The sequence below is a fragment of the Bos grunniens genome, chromosome 3 (assembly GCF_055505025.1).
Source record: "Bos grunniens cultivar Pamir isolate PY7600 chromosome 3, Bosgru_T2T1.0, whole genome shotgun sequence".
In the NCBI taxonomy this organism is placed as follows: Eukaryota; Metazoa; Chordata; class Mammalia; order Artiodactyla; family Bovidae; genus Bos; species Bos grunniens.
Window position 1 is genome coordinate 104,148,791 of NC_141167.1, and position 19,200 is coordinate 104,167,990.

At 41.6% G+C, this 19,200-nt stretch overlaps 2 long non-coding RNA genes across 2 annotated transcripts; both read left to right on the forward strand.

The window, feature by feature from the left end:
- The first annotated feature begins 2,874 nt into the window (after nucleotides 1-2,874).
- LOC147376529 (uncharacterized) lies at nucleotides 2,875-4,414 on the forward strand. Its single transcript, XR_015161029.1, has 2 exons — nucleotides 2,875-3,331; nucleotides 3,890-4,414. It is a non-coding gene; the product is annotated as an uncharacterized LOC147376529 (long non-coding RNA).
- Nucleotides 4,415-16,518: 12,104 nt separating this feature from the next.
- On the forward strand, nucleotides 16,519-18,329 carry LOC147376530 (uncharacterized). Its single transcript, XR_015161036.1, has 2 exons — nucleotides 16,519-17,121; nucleotides 17,801-18,329. It is a non-coding gene; the product is annotated as an uncharacterized LOC147376530 (long non-coding RNA).
- Nucleotides 18,330-19,200: the final 871 nt, after the last annotated feature.

The following is a 19,200-nucleotide window of genomic DNA, read 5'->3' on the forward strand; positions in this document are numbered from 1 at the left end:
CTCAGGGGATGAACCTCCATGAATCGATTCAGCCATTCAATCCATGGGTATTTTTCCTTAAATGAATAAAATAGGGGTGACATAGAACCCACTGATAATTTATTAGTGTAATTTGTTGACCGACAGTAACACTTCAGCTCATAATATTTACTATGCCTTGCAGGGGAAAACTTGAGTACCTTGACTATCAGTTCAGTTCAGTTCAGTTCAGTCCAGTCACTCAGTCATGTCTGACGCTTTGCGACCCCATGAAACTGCAGTACCCCAGACTTCCCTGTCCATCACCACCTCCCAGAACTTGCTCATACTCATGTCCATCGAGTTGGTGATGCCATCCAAATATCTCATCTTCTATCATTCCCTTTCCTCCTGCTTCAATCTTTCCCGGCATCAGATCTTTTTCAATAAGTCACTTCTTCACATTAAGTGGCCAAATTATGGGCGCTTCAGCCTCAGCATCAGTCCTGCCTCTTGAGAATCCTGTATGCAGGTCAGGAAGCAAGTTAGAACTGCACATGGAATAACAGACTGGTTCCAAATAGGAAAAGGAGTTCGTCAAGGCTGTATATTGTCACCCTGCTCATTGAACTTTTATGCAGAATACATCATGAGAAATGCTGGGCTGGAAGAAGCACAAGCTGCAATCAAGATTGTCAGGAGAAATATCAATAACCTCATTTATGCAGATGACACTACCCTTATGGCAGAAAGTAAAGAGGAACTAAAAAGCCCCTTGATGAACATGAAAGAGGAGAGTGAAAAAGTTGGCTTAAAGCTCAACATTTAGAAAACTAAGATCATGGCATCTGGTCCCATCACTTCATGGGAAATAGATGGGGAAACAGTGGAAACAGTGTCAGACTTCACTTTTTTGGGCTCCAAAAGCACTGTAGATGGTGACTGCAGCCATGGAATTAAAAGACACTTACTCCTTGGAAGGAAAGTTATGACCAACCTAGACAGCATATTCAAAAGCAGAGACATTACTTTGCCAACAAAGGTCCATCTAGTCAAGGCTATGGTTTTTTGAGTAGTCATGCATGGATGTGAGAGTTGGACTGTGAAGAAAGCTGAGTGCTGAAGAATTGATGCTTTTGAACTGTGGCATTGGAGAAGACTCTTGAGAGTCTCTTGGACTGCAAGGAGATCCAACCAGTCCATCCTAAAGGAGATCAGTCCTGGGTGTTCATTAGAAGGACTGATGCTGAAGCTGAAACTCCAGTACTTTGGCCACCTCATGCGAAGAGTTGACTCATTGGAGAAGACTCTGATGCTGGGAGGGATTGGCAGCAGGAGGCAAAGGGGACAACGGAGGATGAAATGTCTGGATGGCATCACCGACTCAATGCACATGTGTTTGGGTGAACTCCGGGTGTTGGTGATGGACAGGGAGGCCTGGCGTGCTGCAATTCATGGGGTAGCAAAGAGTCATACACGACTGAGTGACTGAACTGAACTGAAATAAACTGAATGGAAAAACTTCTAAGTGGAACAGTCCAGATATTGAGACAATTTTGAAGATAAAGAGATGAGAAGAATTAGGGTTTCGAGCAGACCGAGAAGCAGCAGACCAACAAGCAACAGTAAGAACCAGACATGGAAAAATGAACTGGTTCAAAATAGGGAAAGGAGTAAGTAAAGGCAGTATATTGTCGCCCCGCTTATTTAACTTATATGCAGAGTACATGATGCAAAATTCTGGGCTGGATGAAGCACAAATTGGAATCAAGATTGCTGGAGAAATATCAATAACCTCAAGTATGAAGATGACGCCACCCTTAGGACAGAAAGCAAAGATGAACTAAAGATCCGCTTGATGAAAGTGAAAGAGGAGAGTGAAAAAGTTGGCTTCAAACTCCACATTCAAAAACCTAAGATCATAGCATTCGATCCCATCACTTCATGGGAAATAGATGGGGGAAAAAAGAACACAGTGAAAGACTTTATTTTGTTGAGATCCAAAATCACTGAGGACTGAGACTGCATTCATGAAATTAAAAGATGCTTGCTCATGGGAAGAAAACTATACCAAACCTAGACAGTGTATCAAAAAGCAGAGACATCACTTTGCTGACAAAGGTCCTTATACTCAAAGTTATGGTTTTTCCAGTGGTCATGTATGGATGTCAGAGTTGGACCAAAAAGAAGGCTGAGCACTGAAGAACTGAGGCTTTTGAACTGTGGTGCTGGAGAAGACACATGAGAGCCCCTTGGACACCAAGGAGAGCAAACCAGTCAATCCTAAAGGAAATCAACTCTGAATATTCATTGGAAGGACTGATATTGAAGCTGAAGCTCCAATATTTTGGCCTCCTGATGTGAAGAGCCAACTCCTTGGAAAAGACGTTGATGTTGGGAAATATTGAAGGCAGGAGGAGAAGGGGACGACAGAGGATGAAGTGGTTGGATGAAAATGTCCAACCATCACTGAGTCAATGGACATGAGTTTGAGCAAACTCTGGGAGATACTGAAGGACAAGCAAGTCTGGCATGCTGCAGTTCATGGGGTGGCAAAGAGATGGACCCGAATGAGCAACTGCACAGCATCAAACAACACGAGACTACAAATGACTCATGGTCAAGGGGCAGCAAAAGTAGAGTTTCATGAAGTGGCCCCAGTCTATGAGCTTATGGCTGAGAAACCTGAGGGATCATGTTGTCCTGTTCAAGTCCATTATGGAGCCATGTGAAAACACAGCTGAAATGAGACTGTTAGTACTGGAAAATCATGATAGACTTTGTGGCCATGGTTAAGTCTTTTAATTGTCAAGAAAAGCCCAGAGATCAGTAGAATGTGGTATAAGGGGAATTTAGAAAAACTGTGGGTGGGGGTTAAGATATGTGCATTTAGTAAACCCTAGTCATGACCATTGAGGGAGACAAACCTGGGTGTTGAAGGTGAAATGGAATGGGGTAGTAAGTTTTCCATACCAGATGTGTAGGGAGCTGGGGAATGTGGTAAGCACAATCTTAACCATGGAGGAGCAGAACCATTGTCAAAAAATTCCTCATATTTTCTAACTGATGCATTTCCTAACTGGTGCATGATACTGGCTGGGGCTTTGAGACAATGTATTGAGTGACTCACTCTGCACTGCCTCAGTGAAGGGTGAGGAAGTCCATGGCAATGGAGCTTTGTGATATCAGCGTGAGTGCGACAATTTGTTTTTGAGATTGCAAGCACATGGTATTTGGGGTAGGAAACAAGTGCATCATGCCAGATCTGGGATATTCCCTCTGGGTGGAGCTGCCTGGTCCTTATAAAAGGAGTCTCTACCACCATACTGCTATCTTCGTGTAACTCACTCATAGGTCTTCTTTGGAGGCTCTGGTGAGTACAATTTTAGATGTTTTTAGCACTCGTGTGGTAGGGTATAATCTTAGGGTAGAAGTGTCTGTATTTTAACAAATTAGTGCTCTCTATGGGAATAAGAAGATAATGAGAATTTAGGGGTAGTTTTCATTACTTCTTCTTGACATCTTTATGCTCTTAAATGTGTCAAGAAAAATGGAGTCAGCGGCACAATCTTAACCTAGGGAGAGTCAGGGAGATGAGATGCCGTGTCTCAGTGCACCCTGCATTCATTGCAAATGAAGTCTTCTCAGCCTGCAGTTCCACTGAGTGCATGTGGGCCTTTGCGTTTCTCCTTGGAAGCCAACAGTCAAGTCAGTTAGACCATCAACCAGAACCTCAAGGGAGAAATTAGTAGAGATGTGTTTTGAAAGAGGCTACAAGTTTCACATCCTGATTATTATTCTTCAGAGTGTGCTTGTATTCACACAGCACTTGTGTAAGTAATTTTTTCTTTGGAAAGTGGTAGAAGAGGGCTCCCTATTAATGAAGAATAGGACTTTCTGTTAAGAACAATGCTGTCTGTTTGTATTTCAGATTCCTTGAGACCCAGGAAGGATGTCTCACCATCTGCATCCGCATCCGCATCCGCATCAGCATCACCATCAGTGCAAGGAGCCCTGCCATCCACCTCCAATAGTGTGCCCACCCAAGTGCCAAGAGCCTTGCCCACCCCATCCATGCCCACCTCCACTGGGCCAGAAGAAATGCCCTCCTGTGCCACCATGCCCACCATGTGAGCACAAGTGTCCACCCAAGTGGAAGTAACAGCACCAGATTTCATCTGGACCAAGAAACAAGGCCCAGGCTCTTCCACTGTCCTCCCATCCGCCACGGTGACAGATTCCATCTTCCTTAATCTCCCTCCTCAACTGACAGCAGACAGAGAAAAGGCTTGCTTCCTGAAGTTGACACCACATTGTTGGAAGAAGAGCAGCAGGGTTATCGCTGGTACTCTCTGTGCCATGTGCCTGTCTGTATCCTCATTGTGATCTCTACCCCATGAGCAATTAGTGGGTCTATTCCTTTGCTTCTCCAATAAAGCATATTCATAGCCCATTATGTATTTCTTTCTTTCTTTTTGCATATAGTGTATTTCATCTCTTCTGTCAACTACAAGTATTGTTCTGAGTGTTCCTCTTCAGTCCCTTTGGTTTATCAGAATTAGACTTTCCATCATTGAGTTCAGCTTTTTCTGAAATATATCTTTTGGACTGGATCCATCAAAGAATTCCTTCATTGTCTTCTGATTTGTTTCTATCTTTTTCTACCTTGAAGACCCTGAAAAGAATTGAATTCTCTCAGTCTCAGGTTCCTTAATTGTAAAACCAGTAAGCAAGAATCTATTCAACTCCATGTACTCATACAAATTAATTTATTCACAAATGTTTCCCAATTATTAACACATGCCAGGCAGTCTCTTATGTGCTAGGGACATGAGGATGCTGCCAAAAGTCCTTTTTCCATCAAAACTCTTGAAGGGATTTTGTACAAGCACACACACTCACACACGTGCACATACAAGGCAAATAATAGTGATGCAGGGGGAATGTTAGAGACTGTGTAGAAAAGCTCTTCCAAAGTGGCTTTTAGGGCAAAGACCTGAGTGAAGAGATGAGTAAGCCTTGAGTATCTGGGGTACACTGTACCAGTGAGAGCACATGGTGAGTGCTGAGGCAGGGCAGAGTAACTGCAGGGAGAACAGTCATCAGAGAGACAATGTCTCCAAATGGGGTTGAAGACATTGGATCTGAAAGATGTATCAAACATTTTGATAATTTATTCACAGTTTTCTAGCCATACTATGCTGAAGTTCAGAGTCTCAACTTTCTATGTAATTCTCTACTATCACGTCTGTTTTTTTTTAACTGAAAGTACATATGATCTTTTGAAGACATTTTTTTGAAAATGGTTAAAAGGGCTGAGGAATATATTAATTCCTTGACAAAAAAATAATGTATTTCATGAGAATGACTGTATGAAAAGCAGGTCTGTTAGTAACAATGTTCTTATATTAGAGGGAAGTTGACTCCATTAATTTCCATCACCTTATAGGTAAAAAATGCATAGAGAATTTTACTGTTGTTGTGCTTCCAACACTAAGAAGAAGTGATTTTATTTTTAGGAGGGTTGACTTTGTACTCTTGAACAGGGCTCTGGCCTAATATTATTGACATGATTCCCTCCCCAATTTTGTCTTGAAGAAAAACAAGAAAAAAGAAAACCAAAAATAAAATTTTGTTTGATTTTAGGAGAACATGATCAACATAATCAGAAAGTTCATAAACCTTTCCTCTATGAAGTGGATAATTAGAGATTGATCTCTTTACTGTCAAGAAACATGAAGATAAGAAAAAGAACAATACCAACCCTTCAAAAGACACATGTTTCCTAATTAATTTGCATCCCATACCTTCTCCACTAGAAATGACCACAGTCATGTTTCTGAGATCACAGATCCTATAGCCAGCCTTTCTGAGTTCACCCCATGGTTCTGCTGCTTAACAACTGTATGATCTTGGGTAATTCGCTTAAGGTCTCTGTGTCTCATTTTAAGGTCTCATTTTCTTCACTTTAAAAGTGGAAATAATAATAGTACTCATTTTATAGGTTAGCTTGGGAGCCTTACATTTATACGTATATATAAAGCACTTAGAACTGTGTCAGCGCACAGAAAGTACAATGAGGATCAGATGTTACTGTGAGTGCATCAGAACTGCTCAGCCCATGAGCATACCTTGTCAGTGTGGTTACTTTTTAATCTATGAATTTAATGCCTTGGCCCCTATGCCACTTAAAGAAGCAGTACTGTTCTCCTTACAGTTGTGATAATCTTATAGTTTGCAGTATATTTAGCCTATGTCTTTCCTGTATTAGATTTTTGCTTTGTCATCTTAAGTTGTCTCCTCTTCCCACTCCTTGCCCTCCCCTTCTTCTGTTCCTCTATCTTCTTTGTCTCTTCTTCCTGTTCCTCTTTTCCTCATTCTTTTGGGAATTTACAGTCTGCTGGCACTGCAAGTTGTGTGTTCTTTCAAGCTTATGAGGGACAATTGTTGGACAATGCTACAAATCAGGACTTGATTAATTGTTGGTGGATTGTCTGGATTTGAGAAAGTGATTTAAAATGTTAATAACTGAGATTAATTTAAAAATGTGTATTATTGCAAATCTACAGTCATCAAGCCAGTATGGTACTGGTACAAAGCTGGAAGTATAGACCAAAGGAACAAGATAGAAGCCCAGATAAATCCATACACCTATGGACACCTTATGTTTGACCAAGGAGGCAAGAATATGCATAGGAGAAAAGATAGTCTCTTCAATAAGTGGTGCTGGGAAAGCTAGCCAGCTATATGTAAAAGATTGAAATTAGAAAACTCCCTAATACCATACGAAATGAAGTCGCGTCGTGTTTGACTCTGTGCAACCCCATAGACGGCCGCCCACCAGGCTCCCCCATCGCTGGGATTCTCCAGGCAAGAAAACTGAGTGGGTTGCCATTTGTTTTCCAATGCATGAAAGTGAAAAGTGAAAGTGAAGTCGCTCAATCATGTCTGTCTCTTTGCTACCCCATGGACTGTAGCCTTCCAGGCTCCTCCATCCAAGGAATTTTCCAGGCCAGAGTACCGGAGTGGGCTGCCATTTCCTTCTCCAGGGGATCTTCCCACCCCAAGGATTGAACCTGGGTCTTCCACATTGCAGGCAGACACTTTACCATCTGAGCTACCAGGGGAGCCTATACACAAAGATAACACCATACACAAAGAGAAACTCAAAATGGATTAAAGATCTAAATGTAAGACCATAAACCCTAAAACTCTTAGAGGAAAACATAGAAAGAAGACTCTTTGACATTGTTGTGGTTCAGTCATTAAGCGATGTCCCACACTTTGCAACTCAGTGGACTGCCACAGGCCAGGCTTCTCAGTCCTTCACTATTGTCTGCAGTTTGCAGAAACTCATGTCCATTGAATTGGTGGTTCTATCTAACCATCTCATCTTCTGTTGACCCCTTCTCCTCCTGCCTTCAATTTTTCCTAGCATTAGGGTGTTTTCCATTGAGTTGGCTCTTTGCTTCAGGTGGCCAAAATAATGGAGTTTCAGCTTCAGCATCAGTCCTTCCAGTGAATATTCAGGGTAGATTTCCTTTGGCATTGACTGGTTGGATCTCCTTGCAGTCCACAGGACTCTAAAGAGTCTTCTCCAACACCACAGTTCAAAAGCATCAATTCTTCAGAGCTCAGCCTTAAAAGAGAAAAGGGAAATGGGAACCTTCTTGCACTGTTGGTGGGAAAGTAACATGATACAGTCATTATGGAGAACAGTATCGAGATTCCTTAAGAAACTAGGGAATAAAACTACCAAATGACCCAGCAATCCCACTACTGGGCATATACTCTGAGGAAACCATAACTGAAAGGGACACATGTGTCCCAATATTCATTGCAGCAATATTGACAGTAGTCAGGACATGGAAGCAAACTAGATGAATGGATAAGGAAGTTGAGGTACATGTATACAATGAAATATTACTCAGCATTAAAAGGAACAAATTTAAGTCAATGCTGCGAGGTGGATCAACCTAGAGCCTGTTATACAGAGTGAAGCAAGTCTGAAAGAGAAAAACAAATATCGTACCTTGATGCATATATATGGAATCTAGAAAAATGACATGGATGAACCTAGTTGCAAGGTAGCAAGAGAGATGCAGACATAGAGAACAGACTTGTCACAGTGGGGAAAGGAGAGGATGGGATGAATAGAGAGAGGAACATGGAAACATACATTGCCACACCGAAAATAGAAAGAAAGCAGGAATTTGCTGTATGACACAAGGAAGGCAACCTAGTGCTCGATGACAAACATGGGATGGCGTGGGAGGGGGCGGGGAGGTCAAAGAGGGGGGAGACATATGGATACCTGCGGCTGATTGATGTTACTGTATGAAGCCAGCACAACACTGTAAAGCAATGACCCTCCAACTAAAAATAAATAAATTTTTTAAAAGTTCAATGTAATGAATATGTAGTATGTGTAGTTTTATGCTGTGAATAGCTATGTCTACACATACATTTTTTTTCCTTTCCAGAGAGTAGATAGATAATCAATTACCACCACAGTATTGACTTCTGTATAGCTTCAAATTAACTGGCCCATAATTCTTTCCGTCCTTATATTAAATAGAGTTTCCAAATGGAAATATAATTTCTGGTATCCTTGACAAAGTGTCTCAGTAGAATCTTGTTGATCTGTAGGTTTCCCCAACACTTGTCACCCTAGGGCTTTCATTCTCTTGTTACTCTCAATTATGTCCATAGCTTTTTTTTTTTTTTTTTTCTTTTGCATTTTGAGTCTTTTTCAATTTGAGTTTTTACCTTTGCTTTGTTGGAGCAAAACCTCAAGAAGCTATTAGAAAATATATTTGTGGAAATTATGTTATTTTATTCATAATTGACTAATAGTTTGGCTACATGTACCATTGTAGGTTCAAAAATATTTTCCTTTGGAATTTTAGAGGCACTGCTCTTTAAGTCTTCAAGCATGCATATTTGCTGATGATTTCTCCTCTGCATCATGGCTTACTTAGCCTCTCTTCCACTCATTCCCCAGACAGTCAGCTTCTCTCCTAGATAACCGCTGTTACTAATTTCTAAGTAAAATCTAGCAAACTCTCATGTAGATATTACATGATTTTCAGAGAGATTCAGAGATTCGGTTTAGTACAAATGTCCATTTGTAAAATGGAAAATATCCATTATATGAAAAAAATATCCATTAGTTGGAAAGAATGAGGACCATTTGTCCTTGAGTCACTTTCTCTGTTATCAAGAACTAATTATCCCTCTTTCTAAGTCCGCAACCTCATTAAGCACCTTTTTCTTAAGAAAGACTAATCCTCCTTCAACTTACCAAGCATAAGTGACAAGCCACAGAATTTATTGGTAAAAATATATTGGAATCCATTAGTAATTCATGGAGAAAGATAAGCAAGTATAAAATTATGTTGGTAAAACTAAGTCACATATTCCCTAGATAATTCCAGCAGGTACCACCTAGTTCCTAAGACTTCATCATGAAAAGACTGTTGTGAAAGCACCTAATCCATCCCAAGACATTGCTGTTCCTTCCAGGATTCCTGAAGGGCGTCTGTTTCCTAATGGTGATCCTGGTTACTGCATTGTGCAATCTCAGAGGACTGGGCAGGAACAGCGGTCCTCATCTTGGTTCTCTGAGAGACTGAGAAAGAGATCAGGAGCAGGACTCAGTCTAAAGAAGTTCCTACCTCTTCAAACACCCAGGTTATGCCAATGATCTTTTTCTGAACTACATCAGCCCAGTCAAGATAGAAACACAGCAGATGCTACACGGTCTTCTTTCAAGCAAGAGCACATGCTTGAAATCTTCCCTCAGGCAGTGGAGAAGGAAGACCTCTGTTATTAGTAAAAAGATGTGGATTCTTCAAGTGCCTTCCAACTGACCTTCTAGCTAGGAGTCATAACAGCTAGAAGAAAGAGAGGAGCAGGGCAGGGGTCTTAGCGAGGGAGACCTTAGTCAACATGATGGTATTCTTTATGAGATCTGGAGCATCTTTGACATTATTGATCAGTTATTTTGAGTAGTTATTCATAATTATTAGTTTTTCTACCTTTAGAGCTGACATATATAATTTTTAATTTTATTTTTAATTGGAAGATAATTGCTTTACTGTGTTCTGTTGGTTTCTACCATGCAACAATGTGGATCAGCTCCTAGTACACATACATCTCCTCCACCGTGAGCCTTATGTCCACCCCACTGCCCCCTATCCTTCCCCTCTAGGTTGTCACAGAACATGAGGCTGAACTCCCTGAGCTATAAAACAGCTTTCCATCGTCATCTGTTTTGCACAGGGCAATGCCTGTATTTCAGCGCTACTCTCTCAATTCGTTCCACCCTCTCCTTCCCTCATGTGCACACAAGTTTGTTTTCTACATCGACATTTCTATTCCTGCCCTTGAAAGAGGTCCATCAGGGCTATTTTTCTGGATTCCATACATATCTGTTAATACACAATTTTGTTTTTCTCTTCCTGAAATACCTCACTGTGTGTAAAAGGCTCTAGATTTGTCCACCTCCATTCAACTGACTTAGATTTGTTCCTTTTTATTGGTTGAGTTATTTTTCATTATATGTATGTGCCACAATACCTTCATCCACTCCTCTGTTGATTGACATCTAGGTTGCTTCCATGTCCTGGCTATTGTAAATAGCACTGCAATGAACACTAGGTACACATGACCTTTTGAATCACGGTTTTCTCAGGGCAACTACTGGGCCATTTGGTAGTTTTGCTCCTAGTTTTTACATGAATCTCTGTACTGTTCTCCATAGTAGCTGCATCAATTTACATTTTTTTTTAAGTTTTATTGTGTTAGGAACACCTAACATGAGGTGTATTCTCTGAACAGTATTTTAAGTATATAATACAGTGTTGTTATACATAGGCTTGATGGTGTGAGCTGATCTCGAGAACTGAGATACCTTTCAGGACTGAAATTTTATACTGTCAACTAAAATATATAGTCACAACCTGAAAGGAGACTTTTATTTTATCTGGTGGGAAAGTTTAGGACTCCAAGCCCAGGAGACAGCATCTCAGTAGCTCTGAGAAAAGTGTTCCCCTTGGAACATGGAGTGGGAGTCAGGCTGCATACAAATTTACAGCAAAGGGAGCAGGCAGACTGAACATCAAAGATCAGGTATCAAATAAGCAATTTAGCATTGGATGTATGGGAAGATTCAAGCCTCTGGGCTCACTGAATTCATTGTTTTCATATGTACCTCAGCTATGTGGGCCAAATCCTATTTCCTTGTTCACCTTAAGCAGTGGCAGCTGTGCCAGATGGCTGCTCCTTGTGTTCCCCCAGCTCCTCAGCAATCACCATGGCAGGTGGCAGCATCTGCAGGATTGAGCTTTGGGAGCCCGCATTCACATTTGGAGGCCAGAAATCGCTGATGGCTATGACATTTCTTTTTCTTTTTCTTTTTTTTAAATTTTATTTTATTTTTAAACTTTACAATATTGTATTAGTTTTGCCAAATATCGAAATGAATCCGCCACAGGTATACCTGTGTTCCCCATCCTGAACCCTCCTCCCTCCTCCCTCCCCATACCCTCCCTCTGGGTCGTCCCAGTGCACCAGCCCCAAGCATCCAGTATCATGCATCGATACTACCCAAAGCAATTTATAGATTCAATGCAATCCCTATCAAGCTACCAACGGTATTCTTCACAGAGCTAGAACAAATAATTTCACAATTTGTATGGAAATACAAAAAACCTCGAATAGCCAAAGCTATCTTGAGAAAGAAGAATGGAACTGGAGGAATCAACCTACCAGACTTCTGGCTCTATTACAAAGCCACAGTTATCAAGACAGTATGGTACTGGCACAAAGACAGAAATATAGATCAATGGAACAAAATAGAAAGCCCAGAGATAAATCCACGCACATATGGACACCTTATCTTTGACAAAGGAGGCAAGAATATACAATGGATTAAAGACAATCTCTTTAACAAGTGGTGCTAGGAAAACTGGTCAACCACTTGTAAAAGAATGAAACTAGAACACTTTCTAACACTATACACAAAAATAAACTCAAAATGGATTAAAGATCTCAACGTAAGACATTTCTTGTTTATTGATTTGGCAGTAGAGATTTTCATTTCACAATACCTATTGATTCAGTTCAGTTCAGTCGCTCAGTCGTCTCCGACTCTTTGCGACCCCATGAATCGCAGCACGCCAGGCCTCCCTGTCCATCACCCACTCCCGGAGTTCACTCAGACTCACGTCCATCGAGTCAGTGATGCCATCCAGCCATCTCATCCTCTGCCGTCCCCTTCTCCTCCTGCCCCCAATCCCTCCCAGCATCAGAGTCTTTTTCAATGATAAGCAACACCCTTTTACTCCATGCCTCCATCCTCCAGATCCTGACAACTACTATTCTATTCTTCATTCCATGAGCTTGACTCTTTTCGATACCTCATATAAGGGGATTCATGTGGTACTTGTCCGTCTGTTTCTGGCTTATTTCTCTTGGCATAATGTCTTCCAGGTGAGTTCATGTTGTGTCATAGGACAGGATTTCCTTCTTTTCAAGAAGGAATAATAATCCTTTGTATGTATATACTACAGTTTACTTATCCACTCATCTGTTGATGGACATTAAGGTTGTTACCACACTTTGGCTACTGTGAGTACTGCTGCAGTGAACTTGGGAGTGCTAATGTGTCTTTGAGACTTTGATTTCAATTATTTTGGGTCAATGATTTAGATGTAGAATGGGTGAAACCTATGGTAGTTCTGTTCTTTCTGTTTTTAACTTTCTGAGTGACCTTCATATTCTTCATAATGGTCACACCATTGTGCCCTCCACTGCCAGGTACAAGGGTTCTTTTTTCCTCCATAAATAATCTCACCAACATTTGCTATTTTGCTTTTTTGATTATAGTCATTTTTCAGGTGTGAAGTGATACATCATTGTGGTTTTGATTTGCATTTCCCTGATGATTAGCAATGATATTAAACTCCTTTTCATGTACCTGTGGTTATATATATATATATCTTCTTTAAAGAAAGCTCTATTGAAGTCCCTTACCTATTTAAAATTAAGGTTCTTAAATTTGTTTCTATTATGTTGTACGAGCTCCTTACATACTTTGAAAATTAACCCTTTATCATATATATGGGGCTCATATTTCCGTGGGCATTGTAACCAGAAAGAGTTAATTTTGAATTTACGCTGGATCAGCTTCTGTGATTTTAACCCTCATCTTGCCACTTTTGTTATTGTAGCATTCATAATGGACTGCTTTTGGGAGATAACCTGAGCTGTCTACCTGTGAGGGACTGTAAGGAAGCAAATCTAACATATATTCCCTTGCCTGAGGCTTGCCATCAGTTCAGTTCAGTTCAGTTGCTCAGTCGTGTCTGACTCTTTGCAACCCCATGAATCACAGCACGCCAGACCTCCCTGTCCATCACCATCTCCCGGAGTTCACTGAGACTCACGTCCATCGAGTCGGTGATGTCATCCAGCCGTCTCATCCTCTGTCCTCCCCTTTTCCTCCTGCCCCCAATCCCTCCCAGCATCAGAGTCTTTTCCAATGAGTCAACTCTTCCCATGAGGTGGGCAAAGTACTGGAGTTTCAGCTTCAGCATCATTCCTTCCAAAGAACACCCAGGGCTGATCTCCTTTAGAATGGATTGGTTGGATCTCCTTGCAGTCCAAGGACTCTCAAGAGTCTTCTCCTGCAGGGAGCGAGCTCCGCCCGTGGCAAAGGTCATGAGGAAGGAGGCTTGGCATATGCAAAGGCGGGATCAAGCCTCAGGCGTCTCCCTGGAAATTCTCGAGCATCTACCCCCAAAACCAGAGTCTGCCTACTTTATGCTTTGTGCTTTCACCTACACCTCTGACTTTGGGGGCTGTCCCCCACTACCTCTCTCTGAAAAAAGAGTTAGCTTACAGCTCCAGTTAATGATTCCTGGGTGTGACAGTGTTTCAACCTACAAACTCCTTTGGAAATCCTCTAGCCTGCCTGAATAGGTTTTTCCGGCCACATGTGATTGTTCAGAGCCTCCCAACTGTGAGAGGCAGGAGATATTCTAAACTGTCTAAACACAGATTGCTTTGAGTAGTTAAAAGATTGATTAGAAATTGTATTGGTGAAGGGTTTTTCACTTATTGGGCCAATGTTTGCTGCTAAGTCTCCATACTCCTTACCTACTGTGTCCTTGGCAGTGTATTGATTGATATAATGGGTGTATAGAAATGTAAGTAGTAGCCTCAATGTTTGTAACCTTAGACCCTTTTGTTAATTCTTTTCTTGATTGAGCCCACCTCACCTTTGCACTATAGGAATGCAGCTTTGTCCAGTGCTTTTTTGGAGGCTGGTGCCTGACTTTGGAATAATCACCTTTAGAGAAAGAGAAGTTTCTTAAAATGTTAAGAGGCCTCCTGGCCAGAAGATGATGTAATTCACCTGAACTTTTGCATATGATAAGTTTGAAAGCCTGGCTTCGATTAGGACCAGGAACTGCTGTCCTTGCATGACTCCACCCCTTCCCCCATTATCCTCTATGCACAACTTAAGGTATAAAAACTACTTTGGAAAATAAAGTGCGGGCCTTGTTCACTGAAACTTGGTCTCCCCATGTCACTCTCTCTCTCAAATTCTGGCTGAGTCTCCATCTGGAGCGCGGAACCCGCCATGCTTGCTAATTATGCCTGGGCTTCTAAGATCCGACCAGGGAGGCCTCAGTGTCTCCTCTCCTTCGGGAGAACGGAAGGACACCTGCGGCCTACGTAAGTGGTGCAAACTTCTTGTCTTGAAGTTTTATTGATGTCCCGCGTAAACCAAGCTACTCAGCCTCTTTTCTCCACTAAATTTTCCTGCTGAGCTATCCTCATCCTATTACTCTTTATATCTTTGATAACATATTTAAATAAATAGGTCGCCGACGCCGTCCCCACTTCGAATACCCTGGATCAGCCGGGGCTGGTCCCTGGCATTCTCCAACACCACAGTTCAAAAGCATCAATAATTCAGTGCTTAGCTTTCTTCACAGTCCAACTCTCACATCCATACATGACCACTGGAAAAACCATAGCCTTGACTAGACGGACCTTTGTTGGCAAAGTAATGTCTCTGTTTTTCAATATGCTATCTAGGTTGGTCATAACTTTTCTTCCAAGGAGTAAGCATCTTTTAATTTCATGGCTTTCCATACTAGAGGAAATTTGCAAGGACTGAGTAGTCTTTTACTTTGTTTCCTTACCTCCACCCCATTCCTGACCCATAAAAGAACCTGGCAACCAGAACCCAGATGATTATTTGGTGGCACTAACTCGTCATTATCTCAGCCAGTGGGTTCCTGAACAAAGTCCCTTTCTAGTCTAGATGGGCTTCCCTCATAGCTCAGTCAGTAAAGAATCTGCCTTCAAGAAATGAATCGCCAGTCCAGGTTCGATGCAGGATACAGGAAGCTTGGGGCTGGTGCACTGGGATGACCCAGAGGGATGGTATGGGGAGGGAGGTGGGAAGGGGGTTCAGGATTGGGAACACATGTATACCCGTGGCAGATTCATGTTGATGTATGGCAAAACCAATACAATACTGTAAAGTAATTAGACTCTAATTAAAATAAATAACTTTAAATTTGAAAAAAGAATTTAGCCACAAAAGTAAATAAATAAATAAATAAATATGCCATCTAAAAAAAAGAATCTGCCTTCAGTGCAGGAGACTCGGGTTTGATTCCTGGGTGAAAAATGAAATTTTTCGTTTCTTTTTTTCCTTTTCCTAGTCTAGACACCTCATCTCAGATTCACTGCAGCAAGCGGAACAAGCTTGGACTTGGTAACAGACTATGTCACATGCCTTATATTAGACATTTTTTTGTTTCCATAGCAAAATTTTGAGGCAAGTATAGCTCTTGTCTCTAATTTACAGCAGTGTTAGTAAGCTGATCTTCAGAGCAGTTGGGAAACATTTAATGTCACAAAGTACCGGTGCCTATAGATGTCTGCATACCCAGGGCACTCAAGGTCCCCCATGGAAGGCTTAGTGCTTAGTATTAGCTGAAGCGATGCTGCATTTCAACAAATTATACTAATAAATTCCTGATGGGTTCTATGTCATCCTTAGTTTCTTTGTTTAGAGAAAAATATCCATGGATTGAATGGGGGGGTCAATGACTCATGGAGCTTCATTCCTTGAGTATACTGAGAATGTCTGAAAAAACACTAAATGTCATTTCAAAAAATAAAAAAAAATGGCAGGATAGAATCAATTGAATTAACTGTTGTAGGGTAAAGTGTCAAAGGATATTTGGGGAGTACTAGTGGAAAAGCTTCTTAATGGATAGAGCCCAGACATTGAGTCAATTTTGAAAATAATGAGAAGAGAGGAATTTGGGTTTCTAGTAGACTGCAAGTTGCTCATGGTCATGTGGCTGCAGAGACCAGATCAGTGTATACATCTGCAGAAGTAGAGCTTAGTAAAGCATCTCAACTTGTGACTTTATGGTCCAGAAAACTGAAGGATCAAGTTTTCCTGTCGGGTCCATGAATGGAGCCGTGTGAAAACACACCTGGCATGAGACTGCCAACACCAGAAACTAGAAAGTTAGAAAAACAAGATTCAACTTTGTGGCCCCAAGTCATTTAATTGTCAAGAAAAGGCTAGAGACCAATGAGGCATGGTGAAAGGAAGGTGGGTTTAAAAAAACTGTGGGTAGTGCTTAAGATATGTGAGATTAGTAAATCCCAGTCTCGACCATCAAGGGAAACAAAGCTGGGTGCTGGCAGGTGAAATGGAATAGGGAGGAAGTTTTACATAGCAGATTCTTGGGGGCTGGGGAGTGAAAGAATCACCAAGTCTGACAATGGAGGAACAACACTATTGTCAAAGAATTCCTCATATTTCCTAATCAGTGCATAACAATGGCACAGGGAGTATGTGACCAGGTCTCCATTGAATCACTCTGCACTTCCTTAGTGAAGGATAAAGAAGTCCATGGACAAGGGAGATTTGTGATATCAGCATGAGTGTGGCAATTTATTTTTGAGATTGCAAGCATGTGGTATTTGGGGGTGGGAAACAAGTGCATCGTGCCAGTCCTGGGATGTTCCCCTGGGTGGAGCTGCCTGGTCCTTATAAAAGGAGTCTCCATCACAGTGCTGTCGTTGTCGTGAAGGTCATAGGGATCTTTGGAGCCTCTGGTGAGCACAACTCTTAGAGATCTTGATGGAACTTGGATGTTGGGTTTAATTTGGGGGTAGAAGTGGCTTTAACTGAAGCAATTAGTGCTCTGTATGGGAAAAAGAAGATAATGAGGATTAAGGGAGAAATTTTTGGTATTTGGTCATGTATGCGATCTTAAATGTGAGAAGAAAATGGAGTCAGAGGCACAGTCTTAACCTGAGAGAGAGTAGGGGGGATGAGATACTGTGCTACAGCACAGCACACATTAGTTCCAAATGCCCCCTTCTCGGCATCCAATCCCATTGAGTGCCTAGTTTGAGCCTTTGCATTTCTCCTCAGAAGCCCACAGTCAGGTCAGCTTGTCCAGCAACCAAGACCTGATGGGAGAAATAAGTAGAGATTTGTTTGGGGATTCGCTGCAAGTTTATTAACCAGATTCTTCTTCAGGGTATGTTTGTATTCGTACAACACCTGTGTAGGTAATTTTGTTTTAGAAAAGGTAGAAGGAGACACTAATCAGAAAAGACTGAAGATGAGGGCAAGAGATACTAAAAAAGAATGGTGATGAAGCTATAAAAAACCATAAAGACTGTATTAGGAATCTAGAAGTGTCCTTAGTTACGGAAGGGTTGTTGGCACAGCTAAATGTTCTACCAATCGGACTCTCTGCTATGAAGAAAGTTGTCTGTATTTCAGATTCCTTGAGACCCAGGAAGCATGTCTAACCATCCGCATCCGCATTCGCATCCACATCAGCATCACCATCAGTGCAAGGAGCCCTGCCATCCACCTCCAAAAGTGTGCCCACCCAAGTGCCATGAGCCTTGCCCACCTCATCCATGCCCACATCCACTGAGCCAGAAGAAATGCCCTCCTGGGCCACCATGCCTACCATGCAAGCAGAAGTGTCCACCCAAGTGGAAGTAACAGCACCAGATTTCATCTGGACCAAGAAACAAGATCCAGGCTCTCCCATTGTCCTCCCTTTGGCCATGGTGATGGATTGCATCTTCCTTAATCTCCCTCCTGGACTGACAGCTGGCAGAGAAAAGGCTTGCTTCCTGAAGCTGACACCACGTTGTTGGAAGAGCAGCAGGATCATCGCTTGAACTCTCTTTGCCATCTGTGTGTCTGTATCTGCACTGTGATCTCTGCCCCATGAGCAATTAGCATGTCTATTCTTTGCTTCTCCAATAAAGCATATTCATAGTCCATTATGTATTTCTATCTTTCGTTTTTTTGCATATAGTGTTTTTCATCTCTTCTGTCAACTACAAGTATTCTTCTGAGTGTTCCATTTCATTCCCATTGGATTATCAGATTTAGACTTTTCCCTCATTGAGTTCAGCTTTGCCTGAAGTATGTATGTTTGGAATGGATCCATCAAGGAATTCCTTCTTTGGGTTCAGACTTCTTTCTATCTTTGTCTACCTTGAAGACCCTGAAAAGAATTGAATTCTCTCAGTCTCAGTTTCTTTATTTGTAAAACCAGTAGGCAGACTCTATTCAACTCAGTGTACACATAGAAGTTAATTTATTCACAAAGGTTTCCCAATTATTAACACATGCCAGGCAGTCTCTTATGTGCTAGGGACATGAGGATGGTGACTAAAGTCCTTTTTCCATCTAAACTCTTGAAATGAGTTTGCACAAACACACACATACACACGCACATGTGCAGATACAAGGCAAATAATAGTGATGCCTGGGGGTATTTTAGAGACAACTGTGTAGAAAAGGTTTTCCAAAGTGACTTTTAGGGCAAAGACTTGAGTGAAGAGAAGAGTGAGCCTTGAGTATCTGGGGTACAATGTACCAGTGAGAGGCGATGGTGAGTGCTGAGGCAGGGCAGAGTAACTGCAGGGAGAACAGTCATCAGAGAGACAATGTCTCCAAATGGGGTTGAAGACATTGGATCTGAAAGATGTGTCAAAGATTTTGATAATTTATTCACAGTTTTCCAGCCATACTAGGCTGAAGTTCAAAGTCTCAACTTTAGGTCATTCTCTACTATCACATCTATTTTCTTTTAACTGAAAGTACATATGATCTGTTAAAGACAGTTTTTAAAAATGGTTAAAAGGACTAAGGAATAT